Here is a 26,284-nt window from a genome sequence, read left to right as displayed (position 1 = left end):
CCAATGAGGAAGGCATTTTTTTGGAAATAAGTTTTAATCAGTAAGTGAAATTTAACCCTGAAAAAGAAAACTCAACTTGACTTCTAACCAGTGACTCAGATCTGAATCACTTTGGAAAAAGCAACTTAAGACCCCAACAGTCAACAACTCAGATCCTATAACCCTGGCTATACAGATAAAGTATTATTTTACTTGTGGATTTGTAAAGGATACACAACACAAAGAAGATTTTTTTAAATACTATTACTGAAACCACTAGAAGGAATCCAAATAAGGAGATATATATATATATATACTAGGAAGGTATAAAAACAAATACAGAAATAATAATGGTATTAATTTAATCCACAGTGTTCGTGTTTTAAAACAGGGTAAATGTAAATGTAGTAATATAATTAGCAATAATCGTATTTGTGCATATTTTCTTTGTTTAAGGTATCTGAAATACATTAATCAGTCACACTAAATTAGTATTTGAAATTAAGGAAATTTAAGTCAATAATTAATGCTTAAATAGATTGAGACAAATTGATTTTCAAAATTACATTTATTAGCCATTCATATTTTTAAAAACATGGACACTTGACCAAGTACTAAGGCCACTAGCTGTGGATGTTCCAGGCACAGAAGGTCCTTGGAAATTCTTGGACTCTATCTTTCACTGTCCTTTACATATACTTTGTTAGTGCCTTCAGCATAAGGCACACCAAGCCATGGACCCACTATATTATTCAAAATTTTTTTGTATGTAGCTTTCTAATTTTCTCAGTACCATTATTTGAAGAGCCTGTCTTTTCCCCATTGTATACTTGTGCCTCCTTTGTCATAGATGAATTGACTATATAAGCATGGATTTCTTTCTGGGCTTTCTATTCTCTTCCATTGATCTGTGCCTACTTTTATGTCAGCACCATACTGTTTTAATTCCTATAGCTTTGAAGTATAGTTTGAAACCTGGGAGCATGTGATACCTCCAGCTTTGTCCTTCTTTCTTGAGATTGCTTTGGCTATTTGGGGTCTTTCTATTGTGGTTCCACATGAATTTTAGGATTATTTGTTCTAGTTCTGTGAAAAATGCCATCAGTATTTTGACTGGAATTGTATTTGACCTATAGGTTGCTTTTAGTAATATAGACATTTTAACAATATGTTCTGCTACTTTGTTATTAGTGTACAGAAATGCAACAGATTTCTATACACTGATTTTGTATCCTGCATCTATATTGAATTCACTTATTAGTTCTAATAGTATTTTGATAGAGGCTTTAGGGTTTGCTATATATAGTATGTCATCTGCACATTGTGACAATGTTACTTCTTTCTTTACAATTCAGATGCCTTATATTTCTTTTTCTTGACTAATTGCTATAGCCAGGACTTCCAATGTTATGTTGAATAAAAATGGTGAGAGTGGGCTTCCTTGTCTTGTTCAGGATCTTAGAGAAAAAGCTTTCACCTTTTCACAATTGAGTATTAGCTATAGGCTTGTCTTTAGGGCCTTTATTGGGTTGAGGTACATTTGATCTATGTCCACTCTGTTAAGGTTTCTTTATCATAAATAGATGCTGAATTTTGTCAAATACTTTTTCTGTACCTATTGAGATGATCGTATAATTTTTATCTTTTATTTTGTTAATGTAGTGGATCTGTCTCTTCAGGTAAGGACAACAAAAGCAAAAATAAACAAAGGAGACTATATCAAACTAAAAAGCTTTTTTCACAGCAAAGGAAACCATCAACAAAATGAAAAAGCAACCTACTAAATGAGAGAAGATATTGGAATGAGATCTGATAATATTAACTGATAATATGGGTTAACATTCAAAATATATAAGGAACTCATAGATTCAGTATTTTTTAAAGGTAAGCAATCCAATTAAAAATTGGGCAGATGACCTGAATAGGTATTTTTCCAAAGAAGACATACAGATGGGCTGATAGGCACATGAAAAGATGCTCAACATCACTATCAGAGAAATGCAAATCAACAGCACAGTGAGATTTCACCACACAACTACAGATTGGTCAAAAAGACAAGAAATAACAAGCACTGGGACAATGTGGAGGAAATGGAACCTTCATGCTCTGTTTGTAGAAATGGACATTGGTGCAGCCATAGTAGAAAATAGTATGGAGGTTCCTCAGAAGATTAAAAACAGAAATACCATATGATCCAATAACCCCACTAGTTATTTATCCAAATAAAATGAAAACACTAATTCAAAAAGACATAGGCACCCCCATATTTATAACAGCACTACTTACAGTAGCCTGTAATACTGAAGCAACCTAAGTGTCCATTGATAGAAGGATGGATAAAAAAGATGTGGCACATATATACATATACAATGGAATATTTCTCAACCATAAAAATGAATGAAATCTTGCCATTTGCAACAACAAAGGATGGTCTAGAGGGTATTATGCTAAGTAAAATCAGTCAGAGAAAGACAAATACCATATGACTTCACTTATATGTGGAATCTAAAAAAACAAAACAATAAACAAAACAGAAACAGACTCATTGATATAGAGAACAAACTGATGGTTGCCAGAGGGGAGGAGGTTGGGGAGGGACAGAAGAAACAAGTGAGGAGGATTAAGGGGCACAATCTTCCAGTTATCAAATAAATAAGACACAGGGATGTAATTAATGTACATCATAGGGAATATAGTCAATAATACTGTAACAACTCTGTATGGTGACAGACAGTAACTGAATTTATGGTGGCAATTTCGTAATGTATGTAAATATTGTATCAGTTTGGTGTACACCTGAAACGAATACAACATATATCTCAATTATTCTTCAATACAAAAGACTTCTCTGAGTTTACCTTTGCTCAAAAGCTCTTGTTGATTAAATCGCACCAAGTCAGACCAGTCCCTTTTTAACAATCACCTCAGTGGTTGTACATATAGGCTGCTCCAGTATGTTGCATACCTTACACTGTAATTATTCTTTTTGTGAAACTTAAATTTCAACAACCTGATTGTCTTCTCCAAAGGGCAAAGACTGTGTTTTCTAATAGTTTTGTAGCCCCCAAAAGCACCTTTCCCTTCAAATCTCCACTTGGAGGGTCTGGTAAAGGGTTTTTGACTAATTTATGATAAGTAAAAGGCTTCCATAGGTTAAGAGTGGTTTTGTCAAATCCCAGGGCCAGAGGAAAACATATCTTGTATGTCTGCCCAAAGCCAATCACAGTAAACAGATGTGCTATCAGTGCTGCCTAAAAACAACAGACATTCCAGTACTAATGGGAGTTCAGGGTTTATTTTTTCTGTGACTGCATTTTAAATTCCTTGTTCCATTTAAAAACTGAAGAGACAAAATTTACCTAAGCAGAGATGTCTTCTGGTATTTGAAAACATAAGAAGAGGAAATCATCCCAGATGCCAAATAAACTTCTGTTCTTTTATTATTTTTTCCAGTAAATTCTACAGCAACTAGAATTTCAAAGAAAGTTAGAGATACATCCATACATGAGTGTTCACATGAATCAATTATTTTGGTTCACTCCTCATTAATAGTGAGGGATTTATACATCAGCTGGCAGTCTTCAAACTGGGTAAATATTGTTCAGAAACACAAACATTGTTGGAGGCTTCAAAAGTCACAGTTTGACCTATAATTTTAGCTTCGGGCTATGTAAAATCCAGACAACTGTCTACCAAACTCACAGCAGTGGATTTGAAAGAGCACAACTTATTCAGTTAAGGTTGTCACTTATTTCAAGTGAATTCATTCAGGCTGAAAATTGTCCCTTTGAATCAACCATTTTCTGGTGATTGGCATTTTAGAGTTCAGAGTGTGATCTCTACTTCTTCACTCCACCGTCTTCATGAAAGCAAACACTGGGAAAAGGATTGGTTTAAAGGACTCCAAGTTGACCCACAGTAAATATGCATCATGCATCAGGCAGTGAGCTAAGGCATGGTCTCTCCACACTCAGGAAAGGCGTACCCACGACAGGTCCAGCACCAACCGGAAATAAGCAAAAACCTTGACACCAAAACAACCTCCTACATTTGTTTTTCCCTCACCCATTAACCCTTGAGGGCCTGATGGCTTTCTCCCACTCAGTATCTTCTCTCAAAATCTCCTTCCAATTAAAAAAAACATCATCAGTCATTTATAAGTTTTTGAACACTTAATTCAGAGTATTACCTCTCGAATTATATGAAGTTTAAGCATTATATAATAAAAAGCTTAATCCTTTGTGAAAAGAATTTCAGTGATCAGGTGATAGGTGGGGCAGGAGGAGGAGAAAGTAGGAGGTATTTCTAATGCCACTGGAATCATAACCCATGACAGCTGCCTTCATCTTTAACCTAAACCTACAAGATCTAAAAGTATGCTGTCCTCTCGTTGGCAGTAGTCATCTTCTTTCTCGTGTGTGTGTGTGTGTGTGTGTGTGTGTGTGTGTGTGTGTATGGAGGGGGCAGTGCAAATGGCGACAAGAAGCGAAGATACAGGATATGTCATCTATGTGTACACTAAGGGATATATGCATGAGTGTATTTTTACTTACAGCTATGTTTTATCAAAACTAAGATCATGCCTAAAATCTTCTTCAGAACATTACCTCATTAATATACAGGCAAACCTGCTGCCCACATGGCAGAACTAAGTGACTTAGAACAAGACATTTAAACTCTGTGGATCTGTCTTCTCAAATGTAGAATCACACAGCAGGAGTAAACAGCTCTTAAGATCTTTTGCACCTCAGCTTTTATATTATGAACTCTAGGCAGCAGTTTACAGGTAGTAAATGATTTTAAATGCATCAAACTAGATAAGGCCAGACACATAAATTCACTGTGTTGTGTTTCCTTTTACATTGCATGCCCCTTAGGATTTTAGGGTTCAGAAAGGTTCACACCATGAGAACTTCTTATAGCACCATCTCTACGGGTCTTCCTTAACGCCACAATCCTGGCAATGCTTCTCAGGGATGGTATCCTGGGCCTTCCGGCTGACAAATTATTTATGAGCAGCTCAGTGCAGCACTCAGGTTGCATTGCAGGACATTTGTCACCCTTGGTCAAGCGTTTTAGAGGTAAAATTTGTTTCAGTATCTGAGTACTATATGAGTGATAATCATTCCAATATTTGCTGGGTAACATTTTTGCTCAAACTTCCCATGGTAATTTCAGTTTATTATTTAATATAATTTTGAACTTGGAAATAGAATTTTCGAGTTACACCCAATATATTAAGGAATTTTGAAAAGCAATGGGCTTGGATGCTCTACTAAATTCTTGGGTGCCCCCAAGTCACTACCAAAATGGCCTCACTGAAAACAACATCATTTTTAGATTATACCTCATGATTTGTCACTTAAATATGTGCTGCACTGTATGTTTTCATACAAGCCACAGCAGAATTTGTTTCCATGTGTTTGGTTTATTTTGTAGGGGTGGGAGGTGTTTGTTTTGCTCAGTTTCTCCTATTCCCATGATAGACTGTGACAACCTTGAGCACAGAAACCCTCTCTCTCATTTCTTTAATGCCTCCAAAGCCCAAAAGATGGCATGGAATGCATGTTCTGTTAACAGTGACTCAAAGATGGATTGTTGTCCTTATTAGAAGCCTTCCCCTTTAACATAGGCCATTAAAAAACGTTACTCCTGAGAAAGTACATAAAAATGAGGCATGTTTTGAGCCAGATCGTTCCCAGTCAATGAAAAGGCTTGCACCAGCTGCTCCCATTCACCAGAATTCAGTGTCTACTGTTGTGATTTTAATTTTAAAATGCTTATTTTTCTACTTGCTGGTTTCTTTGGGGTCTGACCTAATTTCATTTGAATCCTGAGTCCATCGGCTAATGGACACCGCTAAATGGAGAACTCCTGAGGATACGACATTCCTTTATGCTGGTTTGGTAACTATAGTTTTCTTACAGCCCATACTGGGTGGCAGTATTTACCACCAAAAGGCTTGATAATTGTTCTGCTAATCCTTTTCTGAAATATTCAGATGGTCTTGCCAGCAACTTAAACTTTAATACATACTGCTAAAATTAAATTTTATTTAGTTGCCTTCCCTCAAGTTGTAATTACACACTTGATTTAGATAAGAAAGATATGGTTTGCTTATAGGCTCACAGAGATAGATGCACATATTTACTGACCTCTAGGTACCTTATTTCATGCATGTTGATTAATTTAACAGAAAGTATGATGAACACTCACAGTAAGGGTAGAAATGCCTCGCTGTAGTTAGCTGTGGCCTATACACATTTTTCAGAATGTAGTTACTTTTGCAGATCAGGATTTCATCTGGGATATTCTCTAACCCCTTACTGCCTATGTATCAGCAGGGCTGCATCACCTGGAATCTCAATCCCTGATCCCACCCCTGTATTTTAACAAGATCCTTGGCGGACCTGTGTACACATTAAAGTTTGAGGTGCAGTGTTCTAAACACCATAAAGATAGGTTTCTGCTGTTGAGTTCAAATGAGGGACTGAGATTGTGAGAGAAGTCAAGTGTTTTAGAGGCAAAATTTGTTTCCATCATTAGGTACAACATAAGTGATTATCATTTGAATATTCCTTGGCTAACATTTTTGCTCAAACTTCCCACAAAAGATCATGGCAATTTCAAATAATTATTTCATATAATTTTGACCTCTGAAATAAAACTTTCCAATAAGGTACACTCAATATATTTATGAATTTTAAAAAAGCAATGAGATTTGAACGAGCAAGGAGTAAAGAAAGAAGGATATACAGGGGTTATTACAGCATATGTAAAATTATTTTCTGTGTAGATATTTTGTTTATATGTTTCTAATACAGAAGTGTTGCTTTGTCATTGGCTACCATACTTATTAAACAACTGCCAAAAAATTATTCTAAGGAGAACTGAACCCAGCCAAGATAAAGAATCCTGCTTTGCTCTTTATTTGCCAGAGTTTATTTGGTAGCTTTGGGGGAAAAAAAAATAGAAGGAAGTCACTTCGTGGTGTAAAAATTAAATTCTAAGAGAAACTTCTATTTGTGAAGAGGACCACATGTCCTCTAACAGGTCCTCCCCTGAGGAAGAAAAAAGCCCTTTGCCTGCATGGCATAGCTGAACACTCCCCACCCCAGACTGGACCAAAGAACATGAACCCTTGTTCCCAAATAGAAGGACAAGACAATTCGTGGAAGTACAGGAATCTTTCAGTCACTGTTACTACCAATAAATTACTAAATGCCTCAAATGTGTCTGGAGGAAAAGAATGTATGTGAATTTTCTGACTCCCACTTGACATCTATGATTATATGTCAGTTAAAATATCATCATGGAAAAAGATAGAATTAGGAGTGTGACGTTCCTAACATATGGCCAAATGAATATATAGTACTGGGAAGTGAAATATTAGAATTGACATCTGTATTGCCTTCCCGCTCCCATTTATAGACAGAGGGCTCAGAATTGGGGCAATTGAAATAAGAATCCCCACACTCAGCAAGGGAGTGGCTCCATTGAGATTCCACAAAGCAAAAGCCGTACTCCAACCTACAAAATTCCCACAGCTCCAGGGAGAAGTGGAATACCCATTCTCAACAAAACAGAAAAATCCAGGTACAAAAGTGGCTCACACTGCGTGGCTAATTAGTTTCTTCATCAAGACACTATTGCCTTAAAGCTCTCTTTCTAGAAAAGAAAAAAAATGTCTGTTCCTGCAAATAGGGACTTTTTTCCCCTCTTTCATATAATTCACAGGTTTAAATGTAGCTTTTCTTTGTATTAGATTTTGTCTTGGATCCTACCTGAGAAGGGGAAACCAGAGTGTGTTTTGAAAGGACCACACACTGTGCAGAGGTGTGAAATAACCTGGCATGGGGTTGCCTCATTAATATTAACCTCAGCAGTTTTGAAACGTCTACAATGTCGAAGCACTAATAACCAACAAATAGATCAAGATTAGCTCAGATGCATAGATGTTTGAAATCAATAGCATGGTCCAGGCTGCTTTCTGTCTGTATACATATCCTCAGTACCTGAGGCTTTTTTAAAAACATCATGAGGACGAGAGAAGCTCCCATTTGTTTCAAAGGTTGTGCAAACAACAGTCTCAGGTGCCTTCTGAATTCTGTTTTGTTTCTCTTCTGAGTTTCACCACCCATACCTTCTTTGTACTCAACCAGGCTAGTTCTTCCTTCATGTCTGTACCTTTCAAATATCTGTAGCTCACTATTCTGTCCCTCATGGAAGATAAAGCATCCAGAAGGCACAATAGCATTAAAAATGAAAACTGAAAAAAACAGTACTGAAGGTACTGACTGATCCATTAGGACCTGAATTCTTTCCCCTGGTAACCATATGAACAGCATTTAAAAATAAAGATTATAGATATTTTTAAATTCCTTCCCTGAAAGAGAAATAAAATTGTGCACTGTCTTCTTACTCTGAAACAGATGGCTATATAAATAAATACAACTTATACCTCCTCACCTACAATAACCATCTTTAATAAAATTTAAATGCATTATTAATGCTTGGATAATAATTAATGACTAATATCAAGATTCTGTAACAAAGTTTAAAAGTTCAACGTTTTTATTCTACTAAAGTAAATCTGGATGCAGACCCCACCAGTGAATTCAGAAAAATATAGGGCATCGCTCAATAAAGGATTGACTTTTGAAGCTCTTAAATTTTCAGAAAATCACATATGGGTCACTAACCACAGAGAGCTTATGAAGAGAAACACAGGGAACAATGAACCTTTGGAGAGAAACTGGAAGCATCTTTCAGTGCAGCTTTAACAATTGGTCCATCTATTGTAAAGAGCTAAAATTTCAGCAATAAGAAATTTGACAGCAACCCATTAATAATAAAGTCTGACTGATTTCATGAGGACTATAAATTATAGCTGAGAAAAGTCCAGTGAATCCTGAGATACCCAAGGTGAACAAAAGCAGAGCCGTGGGATGCACCTATCCTGCTTGTCCACCATCTGGAAACAAGCCCCAGTGCTTCCAGGAGTATTTCACTGCTATCTTTGTCTTTTTAGCAAGATCTTATTATGCTGAGGAGTAAGCCACTGGGGTGAACTAGTGCCAGTTGGGCAGAAGAAGTCTAGAGAACATGTATGTTTCCAAAACCTGCCAAATGATAAACAGAACACAGGAACATTCTTTCACATCCTCTTTTTATCCCCTCAAACTCAGTAACTTTAAGGAATTCTCATATATGCTCAATAATCAGACAACTTTGTTGTCTTGGGAGAAGGATCTTGGGCAACATATAAAACAACCTGATAAAAAAGAGATGGAAATTAAAGATTTCTAGATGATAATAGCAATGAGGTTGAAAGCTAGTGAGCTCTCATTACAGAAGAATTACTATGAAAAATGCTTACAGATCATTTCCTCACTGATCTCTACAACAATCCCAGAAGGAATTATTATTACACAGTTTTACAGATGACTGGAGGCACACAAGAATTAAAGAACATGTCCACAGCCACACAAAGAGTAAGCTGAGGAAACAAGTTTATTCTACGACTCTGCCTACCACACTCAAGCTCCTGACTGCAGGGCTGCCCTCCTTAGGTGTCCTCGGGACTACCAACCCTGGGGCTGCCTTCCATACGTGGCCTCAGGACTTAGGGCCCAAGAGAAGCAGCAAAGGACAGACCTGTTCTGGAATACTTCTCTCATTTTCTCTCCTGCTGCTGCAAAACAAAAGCACTTTAAAGTTAAGCAAAATAACTGCTCTGTGATTTAAGATTTTCGAACCCATCCTCCACTCCTTCCGCCTACTTTCACTATCCAAATTTAACATGCTTTTGACTAATCTGATTCTGAATCAGTCTCATATCAAAAGCCAAGCCTAAACAGCAAAATAATTAAGGAGGAGGGCAGAAAGTAAGATTTAGAAGGACAGGCTAATGAGGAAGATGGGATGACTCAGGCATTACATAGTGCCGTGTTGAATCTTCCTCCTCCATATATGTTTGTTTCCTGAATAGAATGTTAAAGGCATGGATACAAACTGCTGACTGATTCAGTGTAAGAATCATCAAACTGGTTGGTTGATGGCAGATAAATGTGGACATGGGTCTTAAAAACTTGGCTTTCTAAAAAGGATCCTCTGAAAAACCATCTGGATTTAAGAGCAACAGTATAAGGGAGAAATTTGAGAAAGAGAATACCATATTGATGAAGCCTGGCTTACCTCCTCCAATGAAAAACTGCTTAATATGATATCAAGCTTACATCCTTTTTCATTCCTCTTTATCTAACTCAGAGGATAGCTGGGGTTTTCAGACTGCACGTCCGCCACCGAGAGCATTAGGGAATGAAAGAAAGCTTGCGGTGGGCACCAGGAGACTGTGTGGAGTTTCACGTTCCCATTGGCCGAACGAATGAAGATGAGCCAATTAGATAACACAACTGCTAAAGAATCTGCCAATTCTGAGAGTCTCCGGTTCTGGAAGAAGATCTCAACGTGATCAGTGTTTGCTTGTGAAGTCAAGAAGGAACTAGAAATGGAGTGGATGAAATTCCAGTGTTTATAAAGACAAAAGCTACAGTCCAGCCTTAATTTCTTCTTCAGCTGATTGTTGCCCTCTCTCAGCAAAGAACTGACATGAAAAACTAAGTAGCCCAATTATCATGCTCAATTACCAGGCCATGTAAAGAATCCAAATGTAATGTATCTATACATCATTCCGTCGGAGTATTGCTAACCCTCATTCCTTGCCCCTCCCCACAGGCTTTTATTTTTAGTATCTCTAAATTATCTATTACGGTATTCCATGTAATGGGAACTTCATTTAGTGAATCGTATTGGGGGAAGGGGGGAAATTGCTGTCTCTTCCATATAAAAACCAAAGCATACATTAAACAAGGAATGACATTCTGACACATGCTACAATATGGATGAACCTTGAAGACATGCTAAGTGAAATAATCCAAACACAAAAAGACAAATACATATGATTCCACTTGATACAATATGAGGTACCAAGAATAAGCAGATTCATAGACACAGAAAGTAGACTAGAGATTACCACGGACTGGAGGGAGGGAGAAAGGGGAGTTAATATTTAATGGGTACAGAGCCTCTGTTTGGGATGATGAAAAAGTTCTGGAAATGGGCAGTGGGGATGACAGCAGAATACTGAGAATGCATTCACTGCCAATGAACTGCACACTTAAAGGTGGTTAAAATGGTAAATTTTGTTATGTATATTTTATATCACAATTTAAAAATGAAATAAAGATCAAAGCATACAGTGTCAGCTCCACAACTGTCCAAGATGAAAAAACTTGCCCCCAAATTTCTCCTTGAAATAGTTTAAAGGAGTACATTGTAAGTTCTACGCAGAGAAAGATCTGTTTTGTGTACACAGTACACTCTCCATAAATGGTTATTTAATAAATGATTAAAAGAAAGTAGAGGAAGAGATCTCCTAAGAAAGAAATATAGTATGTAAAAAGCATCAAATTTACTTATTCATGACAAAGTATAATGGAGCATAGTCCAGAGAAAAATACCAATGCTGCAACATCTAAGCTCCTTCAGGGAAGGGAGTGCATCTATTTCACCTGTGCTTCCTCACAAATGGTCTTACAATGTCTTTCTTAGATGTCGTAGATGCCCAATAAATGCTTATAGCATGAGGACTAAAACAATGTATGATTGTTAAATCAATGTCATACTACTGTTCTACTACTCACTTTCTAAAAAATTACTTACTTTTTGGATCTGTACAATTTCTTCCATCACAGGGTGAAAAAATAAACCTCACAGCTTACACAGACTGAAGGTTAATATATAAATAGCTAAACACATAACCGTCAGAAAAAGAAACAGCAAACACAGGGCACATCATCTTCTTAACAGGAAAAAGTTTGGTTTGTTTTTTTTTTTTTTAAAGAAGATTTGAAGTATGGGAAAGAATAGCTTATAGTCCATCTTGACTTTTTGGGAAATAACAAATGGTCAAAATAAGAGAACTCTCTTTGGAAGAAAAGCCACATATTCTCAAAAATCGGTGTCCAATATTTATGATAAATAATTGAGTGAATACAGAAGCATATTTAAGGCTCCCCCCAAAAAATTCCAGTGTATCCTTACATATTATCAATATTTACCTCAAAGAGCATATCAAATACTCAGTTATTCTTTCTTAAAAACACTTAGGTCACACAATTATACACAACTGGCTAATAGACAACATACTACAGCAAGTTGCTGATGATTTTTCAACTAACATTCACTACCCACCCATTTATATCTTATGTGAATTACTAAGTTAAAGTATACATAAGTAGACTATTTTTAAAGCAGAAAGCCAAATGCCAACATCCTTAACATTAAGTACCTATATAAGAGGGATCCCTACAAATTCACCAGGACCATGTACTGTGGAAGCCTCACTTTGAATGATATTGAAACATGTCTTTCAACTGTAATCACCCCCACCTCAATACCAATTAACAAAGGAAACAGGAATTCAACCTCTGTAGATATTCAGGTTTACATTTCTGTCTCTCAACTATCTTCCTTATGAACAGGTAAGCATCATTTTGGAGAAGGCTTTCTGTTGCCCTGGTACATCAGGCATGTAGGGGTTTCCATTAGCATCCAAAATGCTAACAGTCCACTATTAGAGCCAACACTTCAAGCAGAACTGCATGAAGGACTATCACTTTCGTACATGAAAGCATAACCACTACAGGTGTAATGATGCAAAATAGCAGCACACTGACCTCTGCCAGGCAGCACACACTTAAAGCAGGTGCACTTCTGTGCTCCAGAGCAGAATGGGTGGGTGTGCAGACAGGAATCCTCAGACCCCTAATACATTAGAGATGCTTATTGCACTCAAATCCAATCCAGCTATTTCATGGACATCAGTTTACCCAAAGGAGAAAAGTGCTCTCCCGTCCTTCACTGGCCGGACTCAGAGGGCATTCAGCCAAGCATGGCCAGGCAAAACAATCTGCAAGATCTCTTTAAGCTATAATAAATAAGACGGGTTTCAGAAGAAATTAGACTCAGCTGTGGCAAAGAAACACAGTCACTAAACCTTTTCCTCAGCACTGCTACTGGTGTTTACAAACTGCAAGCAGTAGCCTCAGAAGCCTCAAGGGACTCTCCCATGAGTAACCTCTTGTCAGATCCCTAACTGAAATACCCCTTCCATCAACCTGTGATGTTTTTTTGGCACTTAAATAGAAGGGGGTGAGTAAAATGACAGGCATAAAATGAATCCTTTTCAAGTTGTAAATGAGTGAGTCAGGATTCAGACTTGCCGAGATGCTCCAAATTAAAACCCTTGCTCTAATTTTAAGCATGCTCCTTCTTACCGTTTTGCTGTTGTCTCTCTCAGGCTCGATTCACCTGGAACTCTTTAACATGTCTCTAGCAATGTGTTTGCACCAGGCCAGGCTGATACAGCAACTGAATTCACATCTTTCTGCACTAGCAAACTGAAATGGTACGGCTGTACTACAACCAAGAAAGGGGGAAGCAAAAGCAAAAAAAAAAAAAAACGAAACAGAAATCACCTAAGAGAAGCTAATCTCAGTGGAATAAGACCAAAAATGGTTCAGAAGAACACAAAGAACATGCTAACATTCAGTATCAACAGCTGTAATGGCTCAATTTTTTTCCCCAAAAAAATGTAATTTTTTTTCTCCAAACACGATGGACTTGCCTGTGGAGTTCCCAGGAAGGCAGAGTATCCAGGCTCTGCAGCAGCAATGCAGCCAAAGTAACCGTGCATATGCTGTCCAGGCGATTCACAACACACTGTCTCTTCAGAAAGATATTGATTTGCAATGCAGGGCTGCTTCAGAAGAATACAGAATGGGAGCCAAACAGCTAATGGTGATTGCATAGCAAGAAAAACATTTAATCAAGGGGATGCACCTTATCATGTTCAATTCAATTTTTTAAAAGCACTTGAGGAAGCTAGTGTCTTCAGTGAAAATCCCATGAAACAATAATCTAAGATCCTATATAAGGCCAAGTTTAGGCTAGCATCAGTCATGCTGCAAAAGTCACTAACATAGTTCAATAGGTCTATGTATACATATTCGTCATATGCAAATGGAGCATAATGAGAAACTCTAAAATAACCATGCACCAAATACATGAGGTAAAAAATATATAGATGTAGCACTTACAGAATTACAGTGCTCAAATACATAGTTTATGAGCTCCAGGATTCTTGGGCTTAGAGCTGATACTCTCAAAAGGAAAATTAATCAACACAAACCAGATCTTACAATCTTCCAGTTAACTGTGTCAAGTCATGTCACTCGGTGCTAGGTGGCAAGGAAGGATGCCAAACTGCTACTCTCAAAGCGACCCCTACAGGACAGTGATTGATCTACAAGTCATCCTAGTTTAAAGTTCTTCCTATCCTCAGAAACAGAACCACAAAAGGGCATAAACTGGATTAAGACACAAGGATACAACTGAGAATAACATTAGGCAAGAAATTTTTAAAAGTAAGGCATGAAATCTGACCTCACAGATACTCACTTAACTAAGAAGTTAAAGTACAAAAGGGGGTAATTACTATGTCAATGGCGACTAGGCAATATTCCCACAGCTCCCAAGAGGATGTACACACAATCAGAAAGTTCAGGGAAAAGCATATACCCTTCACTGATTTAAAGGTATCATCACGCCATCCCCCATTTTCAAACCATCTTCACCTTCATGCTAATGAATGACACTATGAAAATACTAAATTTTATTTTTTGCTGCAAAACAAAACCTTATTCATAAATTTTTTAAACCCTTTTTTCAAAACTAACAGCATTTCTTACTTGAGTCATATAGGATTTAATCATATGCTGCCTCATAAAACAAAAAAATAATGGCGGAATTTCTCAAGATGGAGGCATGAGCAGGGTGCGGACATCTCCTCCCAAAACCATATATATTTTGATGATACAGCAAATACAACTATTCCTAAAAGAGAGACCAGAAGATACAGTACAACAGCCAGGCTACAACTACATCTGCGAGAACTCAGCATCTCATACAAAGCCGTGACCCAGTGGGAATTGAGAACTCCCCCCAACCCCAGCTCACCAGTGGGAGGAAAAGAATCAGAGTCGGGAGGGAGTGGAAGCACAGGACTGCTAACTAACCAGCCCTAGCAATCTGCACCGGAAGCAAAGACATGCATTGCATGGTGTAGTGAATATTAGAGAAACAGAAAAGTAAAATCCGAGATGGAGACTGCAAACATGATCCCACAGCCAACTCCCCTGAGACAAAAGAAAAGCAGATGCTTTAAAAGTCTTAAAGGGATAAGGGTTTTAACAGGTGGACAAAATCGTCCTGGCATACTCAGCCAAGAAGGCAGGGAATTTTAAAGAACTTCAGGCGCCCTAAACCCCTGGGTGGCAATGCAGCTCCAAAGCCCACCACGGCAACCTGCTGTTTATTTCCCCCTGCCAGCACTGCAAGCAAATCAGCTGACCCGCCATTGCTGCAGACTAGCCAGGGAGCAGCCCCGCCAACAGCAACCACAGAGAATCTTCCCCCAGCACGCAGCTAACCGGGCCACACCCAGAGGCTGCCCCATGCGCCACTGGGCACAGTGAGAGGAAGCTGGCGCAAAGTCCAGAAGGCAAGAAGGGGTGCTGATCTCATAGGAGAACACACACTGTGTACTTGCGACCTGCGACAGTGCCCTAGGCCATCCCGAGGGCCACCCCACCCACAGCAGCTCAGAGAATTAACTCATAGGCTGCTCCCTGTATGCAGTTAACCGGCAGAGGCAGTGGAGAAAGGCAAGGCAGCCAGCAAGCAGGAAGGAACTTTGTTGTCCCAGTTGATACATGTGCCACTCACTTGCAATCACTTATATCGCAATGAAAAGGCAGAAGAACCTGGTCCGGTCAAAAATCACTCAAACGCCAGAGACAGGCCCTGGTGAGACTGATATAACCAATCTTCCTGAAAAAGAATTCAAAATAAAAGTCATAACCATGCTGATGGAGATACAGAGAAATACACAAGAGCTAAGGTATGAATTCTGGAGGGCGAAAACAGAAATAAAACAAACAATGGAAGGATTTAAGAGCAGACTGGATGAGGTGCAAGAGACTGTTAATGGAATAGAAATCAAAGAACCAAAGAACAAGAATACAGAGAAGCTGAGGCAGACAGAGATAAAAGGATCTCTAGGAATGAAAGAATACTAAGAGAATTGTGTGACCAATCCAAACTGAACAATATTTGCATTATAGGGGTACCAGAAGAAGACGAGGGAGAAAAAGGTATAGAAAGTGTCTTTGAAGAAATAATTGATGAAAATTTCCCCAAGCTAGGGAAGGAAATAGTATCTCAGACAATGGAAGCCCACAGATCTCCCAACACAAGGGACCCAAGGAGGACAACACCAAGACATATAATAATTAAAATGGCAAAAATCAAAGACAAGGACAGGGTATTAAAAACAGCAAGAGAGAGAAAAAAGATCACCTACAAAGGAAAACCCATCAGGTTATCATCAGACTTCTCAACAGAAACCTTACAGGCCAGAAGAGAACAACATGATATATTTAATGCAATGAAAGAGACAGGACTTGAAACAAGAATACTGTATCCAGCAAAATTATCATTTAGATTTGAAGAAGGGATTAAACAATTCCCAGATAAGCAAAAGTTGAGGGTATTTACCTCCCACAAACCACCTCTACAGTGTATTTCAAAGGGACTGCCCTAGATGGAAGCACTCCTAAGGCTAAATAGATGTCACCAGAGAAAATAAAATCACACCAAAGAAAGAAGAACAACCAAATACTACCTAAAGTCAAAAAATAAAATCATCTATACACAAAAGCAGTCAAGGGAAACACAAAAGAGTAGAGAAGAAAACACCTAACATATAAAGAGTGGAGGAAGAAAAATAAGAAGAGAGAAAATAAACAATCATCAGACTGTGTTTATAATAGCGTAATAAGTGAGTTAGGTTAGACTGTTAGATAGCAAAGAAGCTTCCTTTGAACCTTGGTAACCACGAATCCAAAGCCTGCAATGGCAATAAGTACATACCTATCGATAATCATCCTACATGTAAATGGACTGAATACACCAATCTAAGGACACAGAGAAATAAAATGGATAAAAATGCAAGATCCATCTATATGCTGCTTCCAAGAGACCCACCTCAAACCCAAAGATATACACAGACTAAAAGTGAAGGGATGGAAAAACATGATTCATGCAAACAATAGGGAGAAAAAAGCAGGTGTTGCAGTATGTGTATCAGACAAAATAGACTTCAAAACAAAGAAAGTATCAAGAGACAAAGAAGGACATTACATAATGATAAAGGGGTCAGTCCAACAAGAGGATATAACCATTATAAATACTACGTGACCAACAAAGGAGCACCAACATTTCTGAAACAAATACTAACAGAATTAAAGGAGAAATAGAATGCAAAGCACTCATTTTAGGAGACTTCAACACATCACTCATTCTGGAGGACAGATACACCAGACAGAAAATAAGTAAGGACACAGAGGCACTGAACAACACACTAGTACAGATGGACCTAACAGACATCTACAGAACTCCACACCCAAAAGCAGCAGGATACACATTTTTCTCAAGTGCACATGGAACATTTTCCAGAATAGACCACATACTGGGCCACAAAAGGATCCTCAGTAAATTCAAAAAGTCTGAAATTGTAGCAACCAACTTCTCAGATCACAAAGGTATAAAAGTAGAAATAAACTGTACAAAGAAAACAAAAAAGCTCATAAACACATGGAGGCTTAACAACATGCTCCTAAATAATCAATGGATCAATGACCAAATTAAAACAGATCAAGCAATATATGAACATAAATGGCAACAACAGCACAACACCCCAACTTATGTGGGACACAGTGAAGGCAGTTCTAAGAGGAAAGTATATAGCAAATCAGGTCTATTTAAAGAAGGAAGAACAATCCCAAATGAAGTCACACTTATAGAAACTGGAGAAAGAAGAATAAATGAAGCCCAAAGTCAAAAGAAGGAGGGACATAATAAAGATCAGAGCAGAAATAAATAAAATTGAGAAGAATAAAACAATAGAAAAAAATCAATGAAACCAAGAGCTGCTTCTTTGAGAAAATAAACAAAATAGATAAACCTCTAGCCAGACTTAAGAGAAAAAGAGAATCTATAGACATAAACAGAATCAGAAATGAGAAAGGAAAAATCATGATGGACACCATAGAAATACAAAGAATTATTAGAGAATACTATGAAAATCTATACGCTAACAAACTGGATAACCTAGAAGAAATGGACAACTTTCTAGAAAAATACAACCTTCCAAGACTGACCAAGGGAGTAACAGAAAATCTAAACAGACCAATTACCAGCAATGAAATTAAATCGGTAATCAAAAAACTACCCAAGAACAAAACTTCCAGACCAGATGGATTCACTGCTGAATTTTATCAGACATTTAGAGAAGACATAATACCCATTCTCCTTAAAGTTTTCCAAAAAATAGAAGAGGAGGGAATACTCCCAAACTCATTCTATGAAGCCAGCATTACTCTAATACCAAAATCAGGCAAAGACCACACAAAAAAAGAAAATTACAGACCAATATCCCTGATGAACACAGATGCAAAAATACTCAACAAAATATTAGCAAACCGAATTCAAAAATACATCAAGAGGATCATACACCATGACCAAGTGGGATTCATCCCAGGGATGCAAGAATGGTACAACATTTGAAAATCCATCAACATCATCTATCACATAAACAAAAAGAAGGACAGAAACCACATAATCATCTCCACAGATGCTGAAAAAGCAGTTGACAAAATTCAACATCCATTCATGATAAAAACTCTCAACAAAATGGGTAGAGAGGGCAAGTATCTCAACATAATAAAGGCCATATATGAAAAACCCACAGCAAACATCATACTTAACAGTGACAAGCTGAAAGCTTCTCCATTAAGATTGGGATCAAGACAGGGATGCCCCACTCTCCCCACTGTTATTCAACAAAGTACTGGAGGTCCTAGCCATGGCAATCAGACAAAACAAAGAAATGAAAGGCATAGAGATTGCTAAAGAAGAAGTCAAACTGTCACTATTTGCAGAAGACATGATATTGTACATAAAAAACCCTAAAGAACCCACTCCAAAACTACTAGAACTAACATCAGAATTCAGCAAAGTTGTAGGATACAAAATTAATACACAGAAATCTGTTGCATTCCTATACACTAACGATGAACTAGCAGAAAGAGACATCAGGAAAACAATTCCATTCACAACTGCATCAAAAAGAATAAAATACCTCAGAATAAACCTAACCAAGGGAGTGAAAGACCTATACCCTGGAAACCACAAGACACTCTTAAGAGAAATTAAAGAGGACACTAACAAATGGAAATTCAGCCCATGCTCTTGTGTAGGAAGAAATAATACTGTCAAAATGGCCATCCTGCCCAAAGCAATCTACAGATTCAATGCAATCCCTATCAAAATACCAATACCATTCTTCAGCAAACTGAAACAAATAGTTCTAAAATTCATATAGAACCACAAAAGATCCCAAATAGCCAAAGTTATCCTGAGAAGGAAGAATAAAGCAAGGGGGATCTCACTTATCCACTTCAAGCTGTACTACAAAGCCACAGTAATCAAGACAATTTGGTACTGGCACAAGAACAGACCGATAGACTATTGGAACAGAATAAAGAGTCCGGATATTAACCAAAACATATATAGTCAATTAATATACGATAAAGGAGCCATGGACATACAATGGGGAAATGACAGCCTCTTCAACAGCTGGCGTTGGCAAAACTGGACAGCTACATGTAATAGAATGAAACTGGATCTAAGCCCATACACAATAGTAAACTTGAAATGGATCAAAGACCTGAATGTAAGTCATGAAACCCTAAAACTCATAGAAAAAAACATGGGCAAAATTCTCTTGGACATAAACATGAACAACTTCTTCATGAACATATCTCCCCGGGCAAGGGAAACAAAAGCAAAAATGAACAAGTGGGACTATATCTAGCTGAAAAGCTTCTGTACAGCAAAGGACACCATCAATGGAACAAAAAGGTACCCTACAGTATGGGAGAATATATTCATAAATGACAGATCCGATAAAGGGTTGACATCCAAAATATATAAAGAGCTCATGCACCTCAACAAACAAAAAGCAAATAAGCCAATTGAAAAATGGGCAGAGGAGCTGAACAGACACTTTGCCAAAGAAGAAATTCACATGGCCAACAGGCACATGAAAAGGTGCTCCACATTGCTAATCATCATAGAAATGCAAATTAAAACCACAATGAGATATCCCCTCACACCAGTTAGGATGGCCAACATCCAAATGACAAACAATGAAAAATATTGGCGAGAATCTGGAGAAAGGGGAACCCTCCTACACTGCTGGCGGGAATGTAAATTAGTTCAACCATTGTGGAAAGCAGTATGGAGGTTTCTCAAAAAACTCAAAATAGAAATACCATTTGACCCAGGAATTTCACTCCTAGGAATTTACCCTAAGAATGCAGGAGCCCAGTTTCAAAAAGACATAGGCACCCCTATGTTTACCACAGCACTATTTACAATAGCCAAGAAATGGAAGCAACCTAAGTGTCCATCAGTAGATGAATGGATAAGGAAGATATGGTACATATACACAGTGGAATATTATTCAGCCATAAGAAGAAAAGAAATCCTACCATTTGCAACAACATGGCTGGAGCTACAGGGTATTGTTCTCAGTGAAATAAACGAGGCTGAGAAAGACAAGTATCAAATGATTTTACTTATCTGTGGAGTATAAGAACAAAGCAAAAACTGAAGGAACAAAACAGCAGCAGGCTCACAGAACCCAAGAATGGACTAACAGTTACCAAAGGGAAAGGGACTGGGGAGGATGGGTGGGAAGGTAGGGATAAGGGGAAAAAGGGGTATTACAGTTAGCACACATAATGTAGGGGGTGCATGGGGAAGGCAGTATATACAGAGAAGACAAGTAGTGATTCTATAGCATCTTACTACACTGATGGACAGTGACTATAATAGGGTATGTGGTTGGGACTTGATAATGGGGGGAGTCTAGTAACCATAATGTTACTCATGTAATTGTCCATTAATTATTCCAAAATTTTTTTTAATGTTAAAAAAAAAAGGCATTTCCCCATTTTAAGGCCCTTGAGGAACAAACCATATGAACTGCATCTTTTCCCCCCTAGAGCATAAGATAGTAGATGCTAGGCATTTATCAAATATTAAATAGATATTTAAAGGAATTATTGAATTTCCAAGCTCTATAATTTAGGGCTTAGATAATCTCTCATCCCCTAGCAGTCAATGTTCCCTGAAAAAATCCACATTAGAAATGTTATCTTCAGTCACTTCATCTCAGTAGTTCCTCTATCAACCGTAGAGTTGGTGGAGAAGGGCATGTACAGTGTGGTGTTCACTAGGCTATCCTGTATAAAAACCAGCAAACTTCACACAATAGTTTCTCCTTTATTCTTTATTTATTCATTCAATAAACATGTACTGATGTGCTCAGTAATCTGAACAGCCATGTCCTCTGCACTCAAGGAACCCAGTGAGTGCTTAAAAATAAATTAAGTGATTACAAGACACTGAAATAACTGTTTTGAGGGCAAATTAGTTGGGTACAAATAATGTTGCTTGGGCAGCTCACAGAAGAACTCAGTGAGGAGGCAGTGCAATATGAGGCTTCCAGGCGCTGTCCAGGAGGGGATGGTGTTTGAGGAACAGCAGGACAGGGCTAAGGGATCAGAGGTCTGAAACTGGAAGCTGCCTCAGGAAACCACTGAGCAGTACACACAGGGGTGGCTGCTGGGAAAGCTGCAGAAAAGACGGCCAAGGGCCAAAGCACAGCAGGTCCCATAAGCCATGCCAGTAAGTTAGGAATTTTCCCCTACAGGAAGCTATCCCACAGGAAACCATTTAATCTAATAGGAAGTCACTAAAGGACTATAAGCACAAAAGCAGTTGATTGGGTTTTTCGTTTTTCCAGGAGGTAATGGTAGTGTAGAATTGGACTGGAGGGGTGAAGGAGGCCACTTAAGAGACTAAGACAATAGTTCAGTCAAGGGCCTGTACCTGAGTAATAAAAATGGCTATGGAAAGGCAAAAGAAGTAAGAGTAACTCAGTGTGAGTTACTTGTTGAGTGCCTGGATGAGACGTGTAATGGAAAAGGAAAATCCAAGTACAACTCTGAATTCTTAGTACAATTAGGGGAAAGGTGGGGTGATAAACTAAAAGGAGTTGATACAGGAAGAAAGAAAGGCTGAGGAGTGGGGGAAACTGTCATGGACTCAGTTTTGTCACATTGAGTTTTAGGTCTCTTTGGAACATCGAAGCGACTGTGATGAGTAGGCAGCAACACAAGGGTCCCTAAGGGATCCAGGAGGAAGGCCAAATGTCCACTTATGTGGCACAGGTCCAGGTTCCTGAGAAAAAGGACTGCACCGGATTCCTGCTCACCTCACTCACTGAGGACGCGTTCTTAGAGAAACAAGGTGAGGAGGCATGACAGGGAGCGCTGGCAGAACCAGGAAGGATGCCCACGTTCAACAGTCGTGCGCAACTTCAGTCCCACCTGAAATGGAAGGTCGGTTCTGTGCGCCCCTGCACTGGCCACTGCTGACAGAGGCCGGGAGGAAGGGCCTCTGCTTAGCCTAGGCACCTCCTGACCAAGCAGATGCAAGCAGGGGACCTCAGGGTTCACCACACTCTGCTCCAGCCACAATGGACAGCTTTTCTGTTCTTGAAAGCCGATTCCTGCCTCCGGAATCCCTGTCTTCTCTGCTCTCACTGCCTAGAATGTTTTTCCCCGTATAATCGCTTGGCCACCTCCATCTCATTATTCAGCTGGATCCCAGGAGTGTCCCCCTAGGAATCCTTCCCAGGCCTTCCCCCTTCTGTTGCTGATCCTCCCTTCCCACCATGTTGTAGTGTTTTTGCTTCGCTATCCAATTACTTTGTTTGTCTTCTTCCCCCACTAGAATGTAAATGAGCTTCTACTCATCTGCTGTTTCCCCAGCCCCTAGAACAGCACTTAACACTTGTTGAATGAATAAATATTAGAAATATCTGCTGATGACAGTAGTTCCAAAAATTCTGGGTCCTCCTAGAGAGTGGAAATGGCAGGGAGCTTGTGGAATGCGTGGGAAAAATGTGTGGGGAGAAAACAGTATCCACAACTGTACACAACTATACAAAAAGTGTAGCCATAAAGCCCAAGTAAAAATAGAGGCTATCAGGCAAAGCTGCAGGAAATTAATCATTATAGTCATGTCAAACAGGATTCACAATCTACTGCTATAAAGAATATCTTGATTAGGGGACACTGAGATGTATCTGAAACCGCATCACAGAAGAGCATTAGCAGCAGTTAAAATAAAGGGTCTAACTTCAAAGAGAAGAAACAAGAAAGTCTTTTGTTATAAAAGTGGATATAAAAGAAAAGATGGGAAAGAAAACTGACTGACAAAAATGCTAATCTGATATCTACTTAGATGATTTTTGCAGGAAAATGAAAATTAATCCCTTGCAAAGCCTGCCTTCATGTGTGATTGTTTTAATTCTGAAAAATATGCACTTCCTTGACTTTTTAAGTGGATTATAACAAACACAATATAATCTTCAATAGATGATGGGGTCACTTATGAACATTAGTCACAGCCATCGGGCTTTAATGGAGAATATGCAGGGCCACTGGCTCCTGAGCTCAGGAACTGACATCTAGCATTTCTCTGCTTCATTTTTATGGTTCATTCTCTCTTTGCAATCAGGCTTTCCTTCTTATAAGTGTGCTACTTCCTTCTTCCAGCACTGCATTCTTCTCAGTCTTTCTAAGCTTCTGCAACCATCCCTGTACTGGGTAACCAAATAAACAGGCTGATTAGAAGACTGTGAATAGAGGCTTCTGTCAATAGGTGAGTTCAAAGCAGAACTAGCAACTCTCTCCTGGGAAGAGAAATAATTAGCATAGGCACCCAGTGACCGCGGGCTGTACCCTGTAGGCTTTGTGATACTTCTCATCTGTGCTGAAATTCTTCTTTCATCAATTTATTTGGAGCTATCTCAGACAGATGAAGCTCCAGATAACTGACCTTCACATAAGCAGGGCCTTAACAGACAGATGAGGCAAAAAAACAAAAAACAAACGAAAAACACCCTGAGAACCTAGAGAAAAGAAGTAACTGAAGAAAGACAGAGAAAGCCTTTTGTTTTTAACTGAAAAAGGAAAAGAAACATTAAATAAGACAAAGTTTCAAAGACTAGGAAAGGGTACTTAATGCACATAAATCTAATATAACAAGTCACCTACTTTATGAATTAGTTTCACTAATTCTTTGGGTCTAAAAGAGGGAAAAACATTTTCCTTCAAAAAGTAATAGAGAAAAGACAGAAATGTCCCAAAAAGAGGTTGAACTTCAAATTATTACAATTCATGTTGTCCTAGCAATTTCTAACGACTGTAAACTTTTAAAGTGAAATGTTCATGTTATGATTGATTGAAAAAAGGTTCATGTTTTAGCAAAACTAAACCCTAGTTTTTAAATAAATCCTAAAAACTTAAGACAATTCTCCACTGATACCCGTCATTTCTTACACTCCCATATATTTAGAGAAATGTTATTTACTTAAAACACTTTCTCAAAACACTGTGAAATTCTGGAGGAATTTAAGTTGAATGTTTAAAAGCCATTTCTTAGCCACAATACCAAAAATATCCATATATAAATTTCATGGAAACTTCAGGATATTCTTATTAATTTTATACAACTTTAAATGTTTTCTGGATTCTGGAGGGGAAAATATGAACTATTTTTATCAGTATATATAGTAACTACACAACCCAGTAAATTTGTTTCTGAAAAATGCTGCATTCTGTTAAACTGCATCCTAAAAACAGAAGATTTAAGGGGAAAATAAGACTGAGGGCAGACCATTCAAAATCCACGCATCCAGAACAATAAAACAATCCTAACAAACACACCCACCCACACAGGCCTGCCTCTCTGCCCTCCCTACCTTGCTGATAGTGGCTCTTGCATTTGACAGATTCTCTCTATTTGCTTCTTGGCTAGAGTTAGTTCTGGGCTGTTCACTTGAATTGCAGAAAACATGTCCAGGTGAAAAAAAATTCAATTATGAATTTCATTTAGATTGGAAATTAAAAGTCCAAAAACAGGGCTATAACAGGAGAATTGTAGATTATGTTTGTCAAAAAGCAGCGTGGAAGGTTGAGAATCATGAATCTTGTAACAGAAACAGATACAGATTACAATAATAAAAAGGCAGGCCTCGTTTTTGTCTGTATTTCAAAAATCTGACGTCTGATCACAGTTCTGCTTCTACCCAAGGTTTCAGCCCACTCCTAGTTCAGGAACAACTGTCCTCCTTCCTGTCTGTTGCATGTTTCCTGTTCATGCGTCTTCAGTAACCCTAGGTAACAACTGGTCTGCATCTCAGTCTTTGCTTCTCCTCAGTTAAATGTTTAATTGTCTGCACCTGTGATTTGTCTTGGCCTTAAAACAAATATTACAAGGTTTCCTACATACGTATACTTAGACAGTCACATACTTATTATTTATTCAGGTAACCCAGGAATGGATGGACATTCACATGGCCCAGTATAGTTTTTCCTATTTATGCCCTAGCAAAAACACAACTGGATTTTTGACTGGTGCCATGCCCCAAGTGTGTGAAATGGAGTGGAACACTCAGATGTAAAAGCGATTTTATTATGCCCACACTCACAAAAGAATAGTATCAGAGCATTCCACATGTGTAGCACTAATATGATCTTAGGGATGTGAATTCAATTATAAAACTTCAGCAGCAGACACAAAATCCTCAGGTAGACAGAAGAAGAAAGGCAGGAGGCACTGAGGAAGCTGTGAGGATGTTCCCTCTTCCTGCTGTCAGGATGCCGGTAAGGAGAGAGGCTGCAAGTGCATGACTATCGAAAAGCTTCTCAAGGAGCTAAGTCTGGTTGTCTTAAAACTTAAGTTTTTGAGTTAACTATGAAAAGGAGAGAAAAACTTTTCGAGTTCACAGCTATAGTCAGCTTTCCTGCTTTTAGGAACTCTATCTCAGCTTTCTAAAATATCACTTAGAAAATCAGGAAAATCCCAAAAGGAACAAACCTTTCTTAAAAGATCCTGCCAGTCAGACAGAAATCATTCTGAATTACCTTTGACATTTTTAAATCTAGAAATTTCCTGCTATTGATCTAGTATTTACTTTAAA

The 26,284-nt window shown here is 38.3% G+C and overlaps 1 protein-coding gene across 5 annotated transcripts in view; it reads right to left on the bottom strand.

Moving 5' to 3' along the window:
* Window positions 1-26,284, bottom strand: part of CDK14 (cyclin dependent kinase 14) — a 701,998-nt gene that overhangs the window by 537,999 nt on the left and 137,715 nt on the right. Inside the window, exon 1 of one of the 5 annotated variants that reach the window (XM_036911781.2) lies at window positions 13,320-13,589. The exons of the other annotated variants lie outside the window; for them this stretch is intronic. The gene's annotated coding sequence lies outside the window, so the exon portion shown is untranslated. Of the gene's footprint in view, window positions 1-13,319; window positions 13,590-26,284 lie in introns of those variants that run through there. 5 annotated transcript variants of the gene reach the window in all.

Source organism: Manis pentadactyla, chromosome 7 (assembly GCF_030020395.1).
Source record: "Manis pentadactyla isolate mManPen7 chromosome 7, mManPen7.hap1, whole genome shotgun sequence".
Classification (NCBI taxonomy): Eukaryota; Metazoa; Chordata; class Mammalia; order Pholidota; family Manidae; genus Manis; species Manis pentadactyla.
The sequence above is the reverse complement of the archived record's forward strand: the minus strand, read 5'-3'. Positions and strand labels throughout refer to the sequence as shown.